At 45.7% G+C, this 18588-nt stretch overlaps 1 pseudogene; it reads right to left on the reverse strand.

Moving 5' to 3' along the window:
- Positions 1-3726: 3726 nt before the first annotated feature.
- LOC111759646 (small nucleolar RNA SNORA73 family) lies at positions 3727-3905 on the reverse strand (annotated as a pseudogene).
- Between the last annotated feature and the right edge of the window lie 14683 nt (positions 3906-18588).

The following is an 18588-nucleotide window of genomic DNA, read 5'->3' on the forward strand; positions in this document are numbered from 1 at the left end:
GACAGGGCGCTGGGCTGGTCCATGGGAGTGGAAGGAGCTGGGTTCTCCCCACAGATGCAGATGCAGGCAGGAGACCAGGAACCTGGCATCTGACCATCCTCCTGGCCTGTCCCAGCCTTGCTGCTCTCCACTCTGTGGCCTGGGAAAGTCACCTGGCCTTTCAGTTAGCATCACCTGTGTCAAGGAGCTCTTGGCAGATCAGATATAAAAAAAGAAAATACTAAGCCGCGCATAAATATGGCCAAATCTGTTTATTCTTTTTTGTCTGAGTTTTCTTTCTTTTCCTCTTTCTTTCTTTCTTTCTTTCTTTCTTTCTTTCTTTCTTTCTTTCTTTCTTTCTTCCTTCCTTCCTTCCTTCCTTCCTTCCTTCCTTCCTTCCTTCCTTCCTTCCTTCCTTCCTTCCTTCCTTCCTTCCTTCCTTCTTTCTTTCTTTCTTTCTTTCTTTCTTTCTTTCTTTCTTTCTTTCTTTCCGTCTTTCTTTCTTTCTGTCTTTTTCTTTCTTTCTTTCCACATGAATGAATTGCATGAGGTTTTCTCACCTTCTCCCCACTGCAGTGAAGTAAAATTGAACCCCCAGTGTTCACTGGCGCGGGGCGGTGGCCGTGTTGAGAGTAAAGGAAAGGCCAGCGCGGGGAGATGCGGGAGACGAGGAAAGCAGGGGGGCGGGGCGCGATGCTCAATCCCTGCATGTGCCGACACACCCCTGATGGAGTCCCCACCCCAACGTCTCCGGAAGCCCGTCGCCTACCGCTGCACCTGGACTTGACCTGCGTGTCCCATTCCGAAGTCCACGCTCTGCTGCTCGCGCAGACAGGAAGGGGGTCCACTACGAGCTCTCCAGCCCCTTGTGCCCCGGCAGGGACTCTACGAAACCCCCCTCTCTGCGACCTCAGGCTCTTCTCCCCGCCCAGGGGCCGGAAGGGGCCTGAGAATCCATGGAGAGGATCAGGCACTGGGGTGCTGGCCACTTCAAGGTCCCCGGAGCGTGACCACGCAGCAGGCGGGGACGCCAGGCGGCTCCCCCTGGCCTTGCCGCCTTGCTATCGCTTCTTCCTCTCCTTGTGACTTGTTTGAAAGTGACTCGGTTTCAGGGAAAGGGGATTTCTATGCACGGGAGGGAGCCAGAGGCTGAGGGCCCTGGGAAGGCGCCGCCAAGCCCGCGGGGTCCCCCCACCGTGGACAGCCGGGAGGGGGCACCTGCCCTGCCTGCCTGGGTTCCCCAGAGGTGGCAGTGACGCCCCGAGCACACACCTGCTGCCGGTCCTGCCTCCACTCCTTCCCCACCTTGGTGGGACCAGCACCCAGCAGGCCCTGCTCTGCCCCCTCTGCAAGGACGAGGGACAGATGCACAGGGCCCTTTGCCATTGGGCCCTGGAGGAGACGTGCTGGGAAGAGGCTGGTGAGGAGATCTACCTCTCTCCGAGAATGAGTTCCAGCTCTGCAGGGAGAGACCCCCCAGGCCCACACTCCTCCTTGTGGGGAAACGGAAGTGGCTGGAGCAGCTGGGCATCTGCCTACCACATGAGAGGTCCTGGGTTGTGTTCCAGGTGCCTCCTAAAAGAAGATGAGTAAAACAGCGAGCTGACACGAGGAGATGACGCAGAGAAGAGACACAGTAAGGAGACCAAGAAAGGACTCAATAAGCAGTAGGGGGCTTGGCTCAAACGAATGGGCCCCTCCTTCCCATATGAGAGGTCCCAAGTTCCCATCCCGGTGCCCCCTAAAAAGAAGAGGAACAGGGGGGAGAAACAAATAAATCTTTTTAAAAGGGGGTCTGTGCCATCCTGCAGAGTAGAAGCCTGGCTTCCCCTGGCCTGTGTGGGGCACATAGTGGGGTGGGCACATGATGAAGGGTCTCAGATTCTACCCCAGGGGACCCCAAGCTTGAGGGACCCCAGGGGACATGGCTCCACCTGGCTGTGTGGGAGCTCACTCTTTGGGGTCTTGAGCTCCAGCCTCAGAGGACTCTCCACATGAAGTCAGCCCTATGGCCGCCCTATGGACCCCCCAGTGCAGTGAAGAATTGGCCTTGCTGCCGGCAGAACCCTACCTGAGAAGGAACCCCCTGCTGGCTGCGGGCAGGTGCACCTGCCCCTGGATCCACCTGAGCCATGGACTGACCACGACCCTGAACCGGGGTCCAGGGAAAGAGGGAAGGGAAGGGCATCCCACAGGCACACCCATTCTTTTTGAGAAAGGGAGGTGCAGAGGAGCCCAGCACTACAGGAATGTCCCCTGGGGTCGAGGGCACTGCCCGCTGCCTGCCTCTCAGAGCTGGCTCGTCCTCTGGTCACCAGGTCTTGAAGAGGCTTCCCCAGAAACATCTCAGTGTTGAACTCTGCCTTCCCCACAGCCAGGCCCCCCCAGCTCTCAGCAGACTCGGGATGCTTTTGGGATGCTCCCTTCTCTGTTCTCATCCCTTCTATCACCCCCACCTCCTGTGCCTTCCACTGTCCCATAGTGATTCATACCCTGAACAGACCCTTTCCCAGGATTTGGTGATTCCAAGAATTTAGTCCAGGATCTCGTTTTTGAAACCTATATTATGAATGAAGAATTGTATTTTTAAAAATAATTTTTTTTTTGGTATTAAGCTAGATTTTCTTTGCCTCTTGCAGGCCCTCCCTGGAGTGAGCGCCATCTTCCCTCTAAATTCTGATCTCCTAGGTGTGCCCCTCTCTGGTGCTCTCTCCTCCCTCTTTCATCGTTCCCTTCTTCCCAGCTGTGTAGTCCCTGGACCAGGTTTCTCTACCCACTGGCCTCATCTTTACAAACAGTCTCCTGGAAGCACCAAGCATCTCATGGGTCTCAGGTTCCTTGCTTCAGAAAGAAAAACTCAGAGGGTTTTTTTTCTTCCCTTATTTTGAATGTTGGTCAATTACATTTCAGTAATGATGGGTTTGTAACTGAAAGTTAAACATTAACAAATGGTTGGGATCACTGAGTCATTACTTATAGATGGCTTTTTACTTCCGAATGTATTCTGGAACAGCCAAAAGTCAACATCTAAAATTACTGGAATTTGCTGGACTGGAGCCCAGATGCCTTGATGTTTGATAATGGTGGTGAAAGTATGGCATGGAAATCTGGAAATAATGGCAGCTCCCTTGGAAGCCACCAATGCCAGCAGCTCCTAAACTGGAAACAAACACTCATGCTCCCCGGCACTCCCCCCAAAATGTCCTGCCAATGTGTCTAGCCACAAGGGGAACAGAGAGGCGCTCTTGGGCCAAGACTGTATTGGGCAAAAGGAGCTGGACCCTTTTCTGAGACAATCCTCCTTCCCTTAGGAGGGAGAGCCTGGATTCAGGCTCATTCAAACCCTAACTTTTTTCTTCCTCAAAATCATCTTTATTTGAATTCATAAATACGTTAAATAGGCTAATCTACTTTGCTCTTATTCTCAGAATACATGGGTTTATTTATTACATTAGATATTAAAACTGGTATATGGTTTTGGTGTGACCTGATAATTTGCATTTCTATCCATTTCCCATGATTCTGTCTTTAAGGCTGAAATTCTTTGATTTACTCAGTTTTTTAAAAAGCCAAACATGGAGATGTTGCCAATTTTCAAACCCTCCATGATCATCTTCAAGATAGTATAGCATCCACTTTCTCACCTCGTATTTCAATATCAAGACTTTGCTCCTCGTCTTTCCTCAAATCTGAGGTATTTTGGAATTCTTTTGAGAATTCCTAGCTCCAGATTGGGGTGCTCGAGAGAACTGTTTCCTGCATGATTTGTCTCCTTAGTCCTCATCCATAGGAGTCTGAGAGGCTGTAGGAATATGCAGGGGCAGGCTCCAGAGCTGGCTTCATCTCCAACATTGTGGATGGGACTGTACATCAGTGGGCTGAGCCCTGTGCTCACCTGTGCCACCTGGAAACCCCAGCCTTCCTGAGGACGCTTTCCTGCCCTCCTCCTTTCTCACTTTTTCTTCTTCTCTTCCTGACCTTCTCAATACCCTGCCTCTGTCCCACTCTGTGGGCAGGCACTTCTCCCTTCACCTCCCTCCTTCTATTCCTGAGTGAAGTTCAGTGCACTCCAAGCCCAGCTTCCACTCCTTTGACTCTCTGTGTTGAGATTCTCCTGTAGCTGATAGTTTCATTTACCATTTATGTCACTTTCTGATTTCCTTCCACCACTGTACCCAGGAGCAGCATTTCCTCAGCACAGGCTGAAGCACGGTTGAGTGGAGGCGAGCTGCCCAGCTGGGGGGGGGGGGGTGGTGGAAAGTAGATGAATGCTTGGACCAGGCGTGGGGCCGAAAGGATCTGTAAGAATCTAAAGTGTTTTTGGAAGAAATCACCCAAAACCATAAATCTGAATTCATAGCCACACCAAAGTTTGGGTAAAAATAGAAAGCCATGTTTTCCAGGTACCCAGGAACTTCTAAGGGGAACTGATTAAACATCATGGATAAGATTACCTCATTAGTTTCTTATGGTAAGTGGAGGAATAAAAATAGATTGGAGGGTCAGGAACCTGAGGATTTGTTGACTATTTCCTTGGGTATTAATTGAATTTTGTGTTCCCTGACCAGGCTTTGGTTTGCAGTTGTTGCAGTCTTTACCACAATTTTGCCTTTTTCTTTTCTTTTCCTTGTTAGCAAATGTGCCATGCATTTGAGATATTATAAGAATCTGTTTTTGCATTCTGCATTGGTATTGCTTTACCATAAAATGGAAATCCTTGTAACTGTCTCAAGATGTTTGTGGATGAGCCCAGTTCCTTAAATATATCCAAAGCCTGCCCCTCATCTTCAGTCTTTCAAGCTACAATATCTACCTCATGGCCAAGCTGAGAAAACAGGGCACACAGGGATCTCTCAATTTCTTTTTAATTTTGTCATTCCTATTGTTGATATAAACCATGTGGTTTGGTCTGATATCCAAGCTTTGGTTTAAATTGTTCAAATAACCTGAGGCCTTCACTATCTCTCCTGTGGGCTGAAAGTCAGAAAGTGGTGGGCATCCTCTTTTGTGAAGTGCTTGCTTGCTCTTTGCTCTTTCTGATTGCATTTTCAGGTTTTTTCACAGTTTTTTGTAGGAGTTCATCACCTATTCTAGATAAGGATCCTTTGTCAAATATAAATATTGAAACATCTTTTCCCAGACTGTGACTCATCTTGTTTTCTAAGGGTGGGCTTTGAAACATTTTATAAGGAGAGAGAAGAGAAAAGGATGAGAGGAAAATGTTGATGACACAAGAAAATCTGCATCTGGAGATCATTAAAGGTGCTTGTGGAAAATGTCCCAGATAGTGTACTGCATAGCATACCTTGGACCAGGCTAATGGGGTGGAATATTTTAGGAGCAGAGAGGCTGATATATGGTCTATGAGCTCTTAACAGGATAGTATCTCAAGAGGATATGATTCAGAGGTTTAAGAAATCGTGGGTGAGTAGTTGAAGAGGGTGGATGTTCCCACCCGATGCTCAGGGAGATTTTTGCCACCGCAGGGGACAGAGAGGGTGGAATACATTCCCCAAGGATTAAGGTGGTTAAGGTCAGTACACCACAGATCTGAGAGGGGAGGACCTGTCCCCCATGGATTAGGGAAGGCCAAGTGGTCACCTCATTGCTCTGAGAAGGTTGAGCCTACATCCCAAAGGTTAGGGAAAGCCAGGTGGTAACTCATTGGTCTAAGAGGGTTGAAAATGTATGCAAAAGGTTAGGGAAGGTCAGGTGGTCAACTCGTTGCTCTGAGTGGGTTGAGCCTGTATGCCAAAGGTTAGGGGGAATGTTGTCTGCATATCACTATACTAGGGGTGTTAATACCCTAACCCCAAAATTGGGTAAGGTGTGGCAATCACCGCAATACTCTTGGAGGGAGGTCTGGAGCAGGGTTGAGGCTCAGATGCTTGCTGAGGGTAGAACCAAGAAAATAGCCATTGGGAAAGCCTGTGGAAAGGGTGGGTTCCCATAAGGCACCAAAAAGAAGAAGCCATCATCTCAAGAATGACCCTCAGACTTTAAAATCGAATGGAGGATGCCCTGCAGGTTTACTGAAATGTAGAGGACCACAACTCATGTTTCCCTACTAATTTTTCCTTATTGCAATGAAAATGTTTATCCCTTATCTGTTTATTTGTGTATTGGAAACAGAAAAATTGTTTTTTAAGTTTCAGAGGTCTATAGCAGATAGGACTTTGCCCCAAGCCAAACTGTATTTCTTTAAATTGATTGTCATATGATTTAGTACTTGCATTGTTACTGATTTAAGGTTATTTTGAATATTGTAATATCTTTTTGGAATTCAGAGGGTAGAGTGTAGCAATTTAATATGTTTATAAATTTCAAAAATTGATATTTGATATGTCCATAATCTGGTCTGGGTTTGATTAAGTTATGATTAGGGCTTTAGTTGGCCCCCACCCCTTGGTGGGTTGGACTCACAGATAAAAGGCATGGCAAAGGACAGAGCTGAGGGTTTTTGATGTTGGAGTTTTGATGTTGGAATTTGATGCTAAAGCCTTAAGCTGGAGCCCTGGGAAGAAAGCTCACAGATGAAAGAGAAGCAAGCACCAGGAAAAAAGGAACCCTGAGCCCAGGAAAAAGTAAGCCATGGGAAGAGAGGAAACCTGAACCCAGAAAGAAGCAAGACCCTGAAAGAGAGGAACCCAGGAAGCCTGAACCCTCACAGATGTTGGCAGTCATCTCACTCCAACACATGAAAACAGACTTTAATGAGGGAAGTAACTTATGCTTTATGGGCTGGTATCTGTAAGCTCCTACTCCAAATCAAGACCATTTTTTAAAAATAAAAGAAATTGTGGGTGTATAACATTGGACTTTCTATCTGGCCAAAAATATCTTCAAAGCATCCCCTTAGAAACATGGCTGATATTTCCAGGAAGGTCTTCATGACATTTCTGTCTTGAGAGAAGTGTGGCTCAGTGGTTGTGTGACTTTTCCTGCTGAGAGGGTGTGAAACCATATGCGCTCATCTGCCTTTCATAATCCCCAACAATTCTCTACTTCTCCCTTTTAGATGCTCATAGAGAGGTAAACGTATTCCATGATGTTTTTCTATTTCTACTCCATGGGTCTCTGTACCACCCATTGTGGCCATATCAGACAAGGAAGAGAAAGAATTAGAGAAAAAAGTGTTGGCAAGCTCAGGGTTTCTTCAGTCATGGGACAGGGGGCACAGAGAAGAGGCTCGATAATTCATTTTATTCCCTAGTTTTCTGAGTAGTGGTTGGGTTGTGTAACTGCTGGAGGTGACAATTCGAAAACCTTCCTGCTTTGCCTCTTCCACTCATTTTTCTCCCACATTGTCTGACAACTCAATTATTGTCTGGAAAATTGGATCCTATTTTCAAACTTGAATGGCACTGAAACCAATATGGTTTGGGAGGAGTGATTAGGTGATTTTAGACAATATATGATTAAATATGAAAGAATCCAAGAATGTACCTAAGGAAAATCTTAAGTAATGTTTTTGAAAGAGCATCTGAAGAAGCTATGAATTTTTTGGAAAAACTTCATTTGGAAACTGCTGGACTGAAGCCCTGACAGTCCTTCCTTTGATCCTGGGCTTCAGCAGCATCATCTACTTATCCCTCCCTTTACAGTTGCATTCCAATCCCAAAAAGTGTATATTTGAATATAGTTTTTACCCCTTTTACAAATTCTGTCGAGGTGTGTATGTGTGTGTGTGTGTCTCTCTATATTTCACATTCTCTTTGATTTATTCCACTGAGGTCTTCCCTGGGTGTTAACTGACAGAGTGCCTATTTTATTCAAAATTTCAAAACCTAGGAAATGTGGAGGTAAAAAATTCCAGTACGCTACTGCAGTTTCACACATTCATATCTGCTTTGATGAAATGCATGTCTGGTGGAGTGTTTTTAACCACAGGAAATGTGGGAAGACCTGTTTTAAAAGAACCAGTTTATTATCCGAGGCATTTCATCTCTTGTGGGAATTGGCAACTGTCCACACATCCAGCAGTCTGTCTGCTTATGAGCCACATCCACTCCAGTTGCCCATTTCAGGTATTCATTTCCTTCTGCTTATTCTGATGTTGCTTCTACTCTTCCTTCCTCTTTTTTTTTGGTAATGCCGTGGATAATAGTGCCTTTTAACCTAACAGAGTAGGGGTTGTGGATCTGCTTTAATAATTTTCCTCTTAACATTAGCAGGCATAGGAATTAGTATAAATATTTTATATTGCTGATGTCTCCAGGTATGCTTGTCCCTCTAGGTATGCTTGTCCCTCAATTACTGCTCCAGGATATTCTCAAAAAAGGGGCATGTAGAACCTTAAGAGTGGGTTTCTTGAGGGATGTAGTGGGAGGCCAAAATCCAGAGAAGCCACAAATTCCTAGACAAGGCACACTTACCCCTGTCTCCACCCATATTCCTAAGCACAATAGCTATCTGTACTAGAATCATTTTTACTACATATCAAAGAAACATGTTTAGCATCTTGCAAATCCTGACTTGGCTCTGTGCCTTCTTTGTTCTTACCCCACATAACCCCTTGTAACCCACCAGGTGGCATGGAGTGCTATGGGGAATGTCCTGCAGCCGCCCAGGACCAGATTCCCGGTTTGTAAGTTCCTTAATTTAGTGTTACTATTTTGCTAAAAAAAAAAATAGAACCACTTTATGTGCAAGTGTTGGTGCAGTATATGGAAGGAAAATAAAATTTTATAATTGAAACAAAACACCAATTTTCTATTTGAATCCACTGCATTATTAAACTTTTGGATAAGGAATAATGTATAACATCAGTGTGCTTTTGAACAATTGCAAGAGTATCCTAAGTTTCATGTGTCAAAATATCTCTCCAGCCTTATGCTCCCGTATGGAATATCCACATTTTAAGTTATTTATGCTTTTCAATTCAGGAAAGGACAAAATTAAGTATTTCTCCATGAATCATTTCCTCAAACATTTACAAGAGGACCTAGAATACTGAAAATGAAAGCAAAAGGAAAAATAAGTCATCAAGACACTGATATGAACATCCCTCCTTTTCCCCCTCTAATCAACTTATTTCTTGAAAATCTGTAGGTCATTTTTGTTGTTGTTATGGTTTGAACTATTCTTTCTTCTTTGAAAATAAGTTTCACTTTCACAGCATCTACTTTCCAGTGACAATTCCTGAACACTGTGTCAGGAGAATATATTCTACAATACTCCAACATCAGAACCACATTGAGGTGCAAAAGGAAGATTGATATAAAATGAGAATCAACATCAGGGTAGGGACATTGACTGTAGAGGAACTGGCAATCACATACTTTATAAATTAGACCACCCAGAGCTTCTCAACTTGGAAGCTTGTATTTTCTTTGATTTGAGAAACTGTTACCTCCTTCTAACATTGAAATTTCTACAAACCATAACAGACTGTGAAAGATGGTTTGCCCGATGCCAGACCTTTCTAGGAATGGATCATGCTAGGCGTGATATTGAAATTCTGAGTCTCCTAAAACATGCCCCTTTTTCCATTCCCTCACTTGCTGATGCTGAAGTAATATTTCAAGAAAAGGACCAAGATTGGCTATTTGTCCAGAGGAGGCCATCTCAGGGTTTTAGGATGGTGGTGGTAGGAATAATAGATTTAAAAATGCAATTCTTGTCCACATGGTAGGAAGTGTTAGGTATGCAGTGTTACCACACAGAAAATAGAAACCTGTGCCTGCAAGAGTTAGTGCCACTGAGGGGCCTAAGGGAATAAATAAGAATGTGGGTGGTTGGAAATGTTGAGTATTTGTTTTCCACCGTATATACATTAATACATAAAGGAGAGTAGTGGGGTTTGGAAGTATTCTATGTTAGGTTAGCCTGACAGAGGAGATTTCAGAAAAGAGAAGTGGAGAAATTCTTTGTTTTTTTTTTTTCTAGGTTCTTATCTGGTTAAATTGTATAATTGCCCTGATTGTGTTCCTACTCCAAATATCTCGGTTTGTCTGTAAGAGCTATTGAAGCACAGTGCATTTTCACTATAATTTTTATTGCTTACTCATGTAGGTAGTGTTTGATTGATGTCTCAGTCATCCCCAAATTCATCAAATGAATTAAGATGTTTCTTTGGCACTTTGAAATCTGCCTGCCAGTGCAGTGTAGTAGTGTTAAATGTAGAGTATGATTACAAGAAGTAGTGGGGACATGTCTAAAATTAGTTGCATAAGGTCATGTGGATAGGTATTTAAAGCATAAAAAAGGTCTGCCTATAGGACTGTGACCAAACCATTAGAATTAGAATTTTCCCCCAAATAAAAGATGTTTAAGGCCTGACTAAGAATAAGTATATCTTCATTTTCTTGGGGGGGGGGGGGGCGCAGGTTCTATAACCCATTGGCCTCCAAAGCCAGTGTGTTGTTGGTGGACACCCAAGAGAGTTTCTGGGTTTAGAGGAAAGTTGAGTAAGGATGTAGTTTTGGTGTGGGCATGCCCAGGGCATATCCAGCAGTTGGAATGGTTAATTGTGGTTGCTAAGGTTAGGATACTGTCTGTAAGTGGATGATAAGGGGTCTTTTGAGAAGTTAGTACAAAGAGGAGTGAAGGGTAAATATAGGATGTCCATCATAGAGAGACTTTAGTTAATAAAGAAAAGGAAAACGGTGGCAAAGGAGAAGAAGATCTTCAGGGTAAAAATCAGAAAGATCTCCATGTAACACAGGTCCTGAGTGATGTCAAGGTATTGCTCTAGTGAAAGGGAAGAGGGCATAACAAAGCTGGTCAAGTGTAAGGGAAGAAAGATACAAAATGTGCTGGCCCTGAGTAACAACTTATGAATTGGCACCTCCAGAATTAAGTGTAGTTATGACTGAATGGCAGGAAAGAAAGGGAGGGAGATTAGGGAAACAGGGTCTGTGGTAATTGGAACATCGTCACCTCAGTTTCTTGTGAGCTTCAAGTGTAGGTCTCTGAGATGTTCACAGGTGTACTTACCTTGAGCCTCAGGATCTTGTAAGTTGCTGTCTACAGAAGGCAGAGGAGCAGGCTTTAATCCGGAAAAGTGTATCCAGGATGAAAAGTTTAAAAGCTTTGCTGCAGTGGGAGTGGTCAGGAGAACAAGAAAAGGACCATCCACTTTGGGGTTAAAGGCTGAGATGTCAGGCCTTTAGGTCACCCAGGGACCTGGATGAAGAGACAGTGAGGGGCAGAAGTTTCCAGGACAGGAAGAGTGGTGTCAGTCAGCTGATACAGGAATGAAAGCATGTGTGTTAGGCTGACTATATTACTTTTGAAATCTGATGATTGGAGGTATACTGGCAAGAGTGAAAGGACGTCCACACAGGATTTCAAAGGGGCTAGGAAGTATGGTTTTCAAGGAAGGGTTCGAATTCTCATGAGAACTATGGGCAGAAGTTCAGTCCATGGTGTCTGAACCCACATTGTGAATTTGGTTAAGTGTTGTTTTAGGATCCCATTCACAGTCTCCACTTTTCTGGAGGACTGAGGTCTGCAAGGAATATATAACTTCCAGGTAACTCCTTAGACACTGCAAATCCCTTCTGTGATCTGTGAGGTGAAGACTGTCCCATTATCTGACTGCAGAGAAGAGGGAAGGCCAAATCTGGAAATTATTTCTGTTAACAAGATGTTAATTACAACATCCGCCTGTTCAGATGTGACTGGAAGTGCTTCAGCCCATCCAGAAAAGGTGTCTACAAAGACCAAGAGATATTTAAACTCCTTACAGGTGGCATGTGGGTAAAATCCAATTGCTAGTCTTGTCCTGGATTAGAACATCTAAATTGGTGGGCTGTGAAAGAGAAAGTTATAGAGCCTCCATGGATATTAGTTTGTTGGCAAATAGAGCAGCTTTTTGTAACTTCCTTTAAATGTTTTAGAGTTCAGGGCAGAATAGACCTAGATAAGAGCTGTGAAAGCAGTTTCTATCCTATGTGGTACTTGTTGTGCAAGGAGGTGAGAATGCCGTGGGTTTTTTTCCAGGTAAAAGAATCTTTCCATCCTTCATGAACCACCCCTCAGTTTGCTTTGCTCCAATAATGGGGAACTTTGACATTTCCTCAGGTGTTTAAGAGTTTTGGATATGGAAGTGCTAGAGAATGGGGGTGACAGTGGAGTGGGAACCCCAGTGGGGTTGGGTCACCTGCACTCTGGTTTCAGCATCAGTTCAGTTATTGCTGACAGTATGGGGGAATTTGATTTTTTTGTGCCCTTTGCAGTGAATTATAGCAGCTTGTATTGGAAGTGATGCCACTTTGAGTGATTGTAGATGAGATTTTGTTCATGATGGAGGATCCAATAGAAGACAGGAACCCTCTCTCCCCCCAGACAGTGGCATGTGAGTTAGGATGTGGTGTGCATGTTTGAAGTCAGTGTGGATGTCTAGGCCATTCCCCTGCCTCTGACCAGTGCTCCGGTGCAGACTGTGGGTTCAGCTTGTGTGGTAGTGTCGGGGGGAGGGGGCCTTGACTCAACAGGTTCAGGTAAGGTAATGATAACATATCAGTCCTGAGCGGGGGTGGTAAGGTTCATAGAACTTTCAGCAGTAAACCACATATAAGTAGGATTAGGAAGAGGGGCATCTAGAATATCAGGAAGGGGTTTGGCAAGGAAATCAAGCACTTCACTACAGCCATGTAGGGAATTAGCATCAGGCATTTCTGGGGCTGGGTTGGGTTCAGTGGGAAGTGGTTGCAGGGTTGGGAGCAGAACAGCTGTGCAGGGAGACTCCAGGGTCTTGTAGAAGGGTTGAGAGGAGGACAGCGGTGCAGGGAGACTCTGGGGCTTCATAGAAGGGTCGAAAGGATAAGAGTGGTGTACGGAGACTCTGGGGCTTTGTAGAAGGGTTGCATGGAGGATTTGGAGGTGGGTGGAGTTGACAGATGCAGTGGTTCTGTGAGTTAAGAGAGGAGGTAAGGAACGAGGAAAAAACATTGAGATGACTTATTGGACATAGTTTAAACTTTCTTGCACCAGAAGGGAAGCAGTGGCAAGGGTTTTGTGGCAAGTAGGCCAGCCAAGGATTACAGGAGAAGTGACAATGGCTTGATTATCATAGCTGTAGGATTGTGTTAGGATTCCTAGTGCATGTCCACATCAGGTATTCACTTGGAGGAGAAAAGACTCAGCATGGTTAGGGAAGGCTAGAGCAGCACAGTCACTGAGGTTTCCTTAGGTTCATCAAAGGTAGACTTGAGCAGTAGATGGAAATGAGGGGCTCATGCAGGTGTCAGAAGCAGCTTGGTAGAGGTTTAGATCTAGGCCCAGAGTTTGAAATCCAGAGATGGAAAATGTTTACTGGCCCTAAGAAAGAAAGGAGATCTGCCCTGGAATGTGGGAAGGGTGGTCCCTGAAAAACTTGGATTCATCCTGGTTAGATATCTATGTGAGGGAGAGAGGTGGAGACCTAGAGAGGTTACTTCAGCTCTGAAAAATTGTCCTTTGCTTGGGGAGACATGATATCCCTTATCTCTGGAAGGTTAAGCAGAGCAATAGTGTGAGTTATAGAGGTTAGAAAGGAGGGGTTGCAGAGGAGTAAGGCTTTGACATATTGAAGGAGGATCCTGGAGGGAAGTTGGAGGTCAGAGAGGTCTTGGTGTAGAGCCTGTCCAAAATGTGAGGACTGTCACTGAAGCCATGGGGAAGGACCATCCCCATTAACTGCTGGGGGTAAAGGGGTCCTTAGGGTCTGTCCACATGAAAGCAAAAGTATCTGGGTAGTTCCATCTAAGGGAATAACAAAGAAGGCTTCCTTAAGACCAGTTATGGTGAAGTGTGTAGTGTGAAGGCATATGTGGGATGAGATTGTGTGGACTGGGAACTAAAGGAATGATGAGCTGTGAGGCTTCCTTGAGGGTTCAAGGTCCTGTATGAGACAACAGCTCCCATTTGGCTTCTTTATTCCAGGATGGGGTGTTAAAGGGTGAGGTGGTTGGGGGCAAAAGTCCAGCAGCACAGAGTTTGTCAAGAGTGGACGTAAGACCCTGTTGAGCACTGACAGATGGGGATACTGAGGAAAGTTTGTGAAAGAGGAAGGTGTTTTAAGACTACTTTAACAGGGGGCTGGTGTGCTGCAACTGAAGGAGAATTAGTTCCCAGTCCTGGGAGCTTACTTCTGCCCACAATACAGGAGGAATGTCAGGAATGTTAGAGGGGATGGGGAGTGGATAAGAGGAGAAGGAAGTTGGTTTTAGAGGTTGGGAGAGTGAACGAAATGGAAGAGTGGAGTTTGGATAATATGTCATGGCCTAAGAAGGGGGATGACCAGGTAGGAATTATGAGGAATTGATGAGAGAAAGTGAGCTCTTCTGTTGAGCATATGAGAGGTTTGGTAATAAGAGGGGAAGAAGGAATGCCATCAATCACCACAATAGAGACTGAAGACATGGTCAAAGGACCTGAGTGTTCTAGGAGGACCGAATATGTGACCTCTGTGTCATCTAAAAAGGAGGTTGTCTTAATCCAACCTTGATGATAACCATTTGTTCAGAATTACTGATGGAGATGTGGGGCCGTTCTGTACCTGGGACCTGTCAGTTGTCCTTCATCAGTCTAAGAAGGTCTGGAAAGGATGATTCTACATCTGGGTCTGTGGAGTACACTTGAGGAGCTTTCCTGGAAGTAGGGTTTTCAGGACAGTCCAACTCCCAATGACCTTTGTGGCTACCCACGAGGCAAGGCCACATTGGGGCCTGGGATCAGAGCAGGAGCATGCCCAGTGCCCATTCTGTCCACACTTGAAACAGGGTCCTGGGTTGGGAGGAAGGAAGAAGAAGAAACAGGTTACCCAGAATCGACCCTGAGGACAGCAGCTGGGAGGGAAGCGTTAGCCTGATCCCATTTATGCTTTTCCAATTTGACTTCCTCTTCTCTGTTGTTAAAGACTATGAAGGCCACTTTAATTGGGTCTTTCTGAGGCATTTGAGGCTGTCTCTAACCTCTGTACTTTCTTTCTAATATAGGGATAAGATTGAGGGATGAAGTGAGTGTGTAAGAACGGCTGGCCAGAAGGAGTCAGGATCTAAATTAGTACATTTGAGGAAAGACTCATCTATTCCTGAAGGCAGCTGGATTTTCATCAGGTTTCTGTAGATCTCTAATTTTATCATCATTAACTGCCTCAAGGGCAGCCTTCTTCATGCTTTCTACCATGCAGGTTAAGGAATGGGCTGTGTGAGCAAGGTCGGTGGAGTCTGCTTGGTAACCCCAAGGGGTTAGTGATGGGAACTGCAGTGGGGTCTGCTGGTGTGTTTTGGGGTCTGGGGTGTGCATGGAATCTGCGAAAGTGGTAGCTGCAGCCCAAATGCATTTTTTTTTTCCTCTGGAGTAGTTGAGGAAGCAATGATAGTTTAAGTGTCCTGATAGGTGAGGTCACAGGAGTGAGTGAGGTGTTGGAATACCTTAATGTCTGTGGCAGCATTCTCAGAAAAGATCCTAACCTGTTTTCTATTTGACTAGAATCTGAGAGTGAGAAAGAAGTGTGTACCTTAGCTATTCCTTCAGCTCCTGCTACCTCTCGAGGGCTAAGAGGGGTTGGAGTTTGTGTAGAGCTAAGATGGGGAGAAGGGCCAGGCTTTGCAAGGATAGAGGTGGAGGGTAGCAATGGAGGAGGGGAGGGTGAGTGTGAGGGGAGAGAAGGGGGTCAGAGGGTGACACAGCAGAAGATGGGGGGTCAGAAGGTGGTGGTGATGGGGGCATGGAAGTGTGGATGGAGAGTGAGGATAGAGATGAGGGTGAACGTACATAGGGAGGGGTGTGGGAGGCGCTTGGTTTGCTGATAGAAGTCAAGATGTTCTGAGGTTTCAGAGGAGGAGGAGGGAAGTTCCTGAGAGGGCTTTTGGTGTGAGAGAATTTGATAAGAGGAACAGGAATGGCAAAGGGAGGGGGCGATTATGAAGGAAAAAAGGGAAACGGACTTTGGCCCAGTGGTTAGGGCGTCCGTCTACCATATGGGAGGTCCGCGGTTCAAACCCCGGGCCTCCTTGACCCGTGTGGAGCTGGCCATGCACAGTGCTGATGCGCGCAAGGAGTGCCGTGCCACGCAAGGGTGTCCCCCGCGTGGGGGAGCCCCACTCGCAAGGAGTGAGCCCGTGAGGAAAGCCGCCCAGCGTGAAAAGAAAGAGCAGCCTGCCCAGGAATGGCACCGCCCACACTTCCTGTGCCGCTGATGACAACAGAAGCGGACAAAGAAACAAGACGCAGCAAATAGACACCAAGAACAGACAACCAGGGGAGGGGGGGAATTAAATAAATAAAAAATAAATCTTTAAAAAAAAAATGAAGGAAAAAAATGCTTGAACATAAGGAATTTCAAAACATCTGCCTTTGCACTGGATGAAATTCTCCAAGTCTGGGAGAATTTGGAAATTGAAGTTGTTGCTGGGCCATTGACTTTCATTGTCCCATTGGTATTGTGGTCACAGGGAGGTGGAATAGAAAATGAGTTTTTTGGGTCTGAGGTCTCCTTTTGGGTATAAGATTTTAAGGGTTTGAAGGAGACAACCCAGAGGCATGGTTTTTGGGGGGTTCAAAGTTGAACTCCCCTTTCTAGGTGGTGTAGGTGAGATTAAGGATCTCTAGGACAGGGGAGATTCTGAATGAGACAGGCATCCCCGAAGCAGTCAGAAATCACCCAAGGGAACAGGAAACCACTCTTGGAACCAAGAGGTCTCTTCCCACAAGGACACAGGCTTTTTGTCCATCATGGTCCCCAGGTACAGCAGTGAGGATCCTGACCTAGAACTGTTTTTTTTCAGTAGGTTGTCCTGGACAACAGAAAAAGGAGAGAGAGCTAGAGAGAGAAGGACCCTCCGATGGAGAAACCCTTGACTCACCCAGCTATGATTCAGTGTCTGGTATTGGGTGGACTCTCTTGCCAGAGGCAGGGCAGAGACTCCTCACCAATTGGTCAACCTCAACGTGACCCTCAGACTCAGGTTTTTGGTAATAAAGGCTAGAGAAATGGTACTCACGGGATCCAGAGGCTGAGGATTGCAGGCAGGAAGTTTATTGGGAAGCTATCACAATGGAGGGGGTCTGAAGAGAGCTTCAGCCTTCCCTGGAGGGTGGTGTATATGATTTTACATAGTACATCAATATCAGGAAACTGAGTACAGTCTGTAGACAAATGGCCAGGGGAAGTGGGCTAGGAGGTCCTAGAATGCCAGAGGGGTGTGTGGTGCCTGGGCCTGGAGGAGGTGGAGGCCCTTGTCTGCTCCACTCTGTTTACTCTTGGGTGGGGATGGGCTGCTCCTAGCCCTTAGGGTATGGCTCAGTCAGATATGGCTGGAGGCTGCCTTCTTCAATTTGTGTCTTGGGGAGTTAAATCACTTCTATGAACGGTTAATCCTTGCAAACCTTGTGAGGGGGAACCTCTAACAAATGCTTTCTTGCTTCACCCAGTGCTTGTCCTTCTGAAGTTCTGTCTTGCTTACGACACTTATGATTGGATTCTGATATGTAGGAGCTTCCTCTTTAACTTCTTCCATTTCTTTTTGCAAGGTAATTGTTGGAGAAAAACGGTGCTCACTAAGATATGGAGACTGGTAAAACCACAGGCAGAAAATTTATTGAGAAGCTCTCTCAGTGGAGGGGTTCTGAAGAACAGACTTCAGTCTCCCACCTGCATGGTGGGGGTCTGAAGAGATACTTCAGCCTACTCACGGAAGGTGAATATGTGAATTTATACAGTACGACACTGGGTGGGGAAATGTTAGTTCATGGGGTGGGGATTAGGGTCCTTGGGTCAATAAAGGGCTGTAAAAGTGAATTCTTCTTGTGTAGGTCTTGGGGGTGGTGGGCTAGGTGATAGGGTTTTCTTGGAATGCAAGAAGGTTTGATGGCCCAGAATGGATGAGTGTCCTTATCTGCTCCATTCCCACTGTGATATGGCTCATTCTTGGGGGGAGATACTCTATCTTCACACATAGGCAGCTTGCTCAATCGATTGGAATGGAGCCACAGCCTTATGACCTGGTAATCACTGCGAACTTCTAACATTACTAACTCTTCATTTATATATATATTTGGGGATCTGGGTATTGGGGTATATGGTACTGGGCAGGATGGGAGGGTGAGGGGATTGGGGACATCGGCTTCCTGCTGGCAAGGGTTGGAGAAAAGAAGTTCCCTTCCATCCTGGACAAGGTGCTGTGGTTTCAGTAACCACAGGGATTGATATAATTCACGCAGCAGAAAGATGCCATTTATGTATTCTTGGGTTGTTGACTGTACAATTCAATGTATGGAATGAAGAAGCTGTAAGAGACAAGGACCAAAAGAAGCAGCACCAATCCTATTAGTAATGGTGTTATAATGGGTAAAAGGAATGATTATAAGGGTGAGGAGTGTTATAGATTGGCGATATTGACCAGACTCAGACTTTGAAAATAGTTCCAATTGAGGGCTTATTAGCCAGGTGGTGACTGTCTCATTCTACGCAGAAGAGAGAGCAGCCCGGGTCTCAGTGAAGAGGGGTATTTATAGCCTTTAAGGAGGGGGAGGGGGTTTACGAGCAAGCAAGCAGGCACAGAAGCAGAACACTGCCGTTAGCTGAAGACAGCGTATCTATTTTTTTCTTCTAAAAGCCCCACGTTATTTATTGGCACTTTTCTTGTGGGCAGTCCTGAGTTATTTATTGGCAGTCTC

The sequence above is a fragment of the Dasypus novemcinctus genome, chromosome 22 (assembly GCF_030445035.2).
Source record: "Dasypus novemcinctus isolate mDasNov1 chromosome 22, mDasNov1.1.hap2, whole genome shotgun sequence".
Lineage (NCBI taxonomy): Eukaryota > Metazoa > Chordata > Mammalia > Cingulata > Dasypodidae > Dasypus > Dasypus novemcinctus.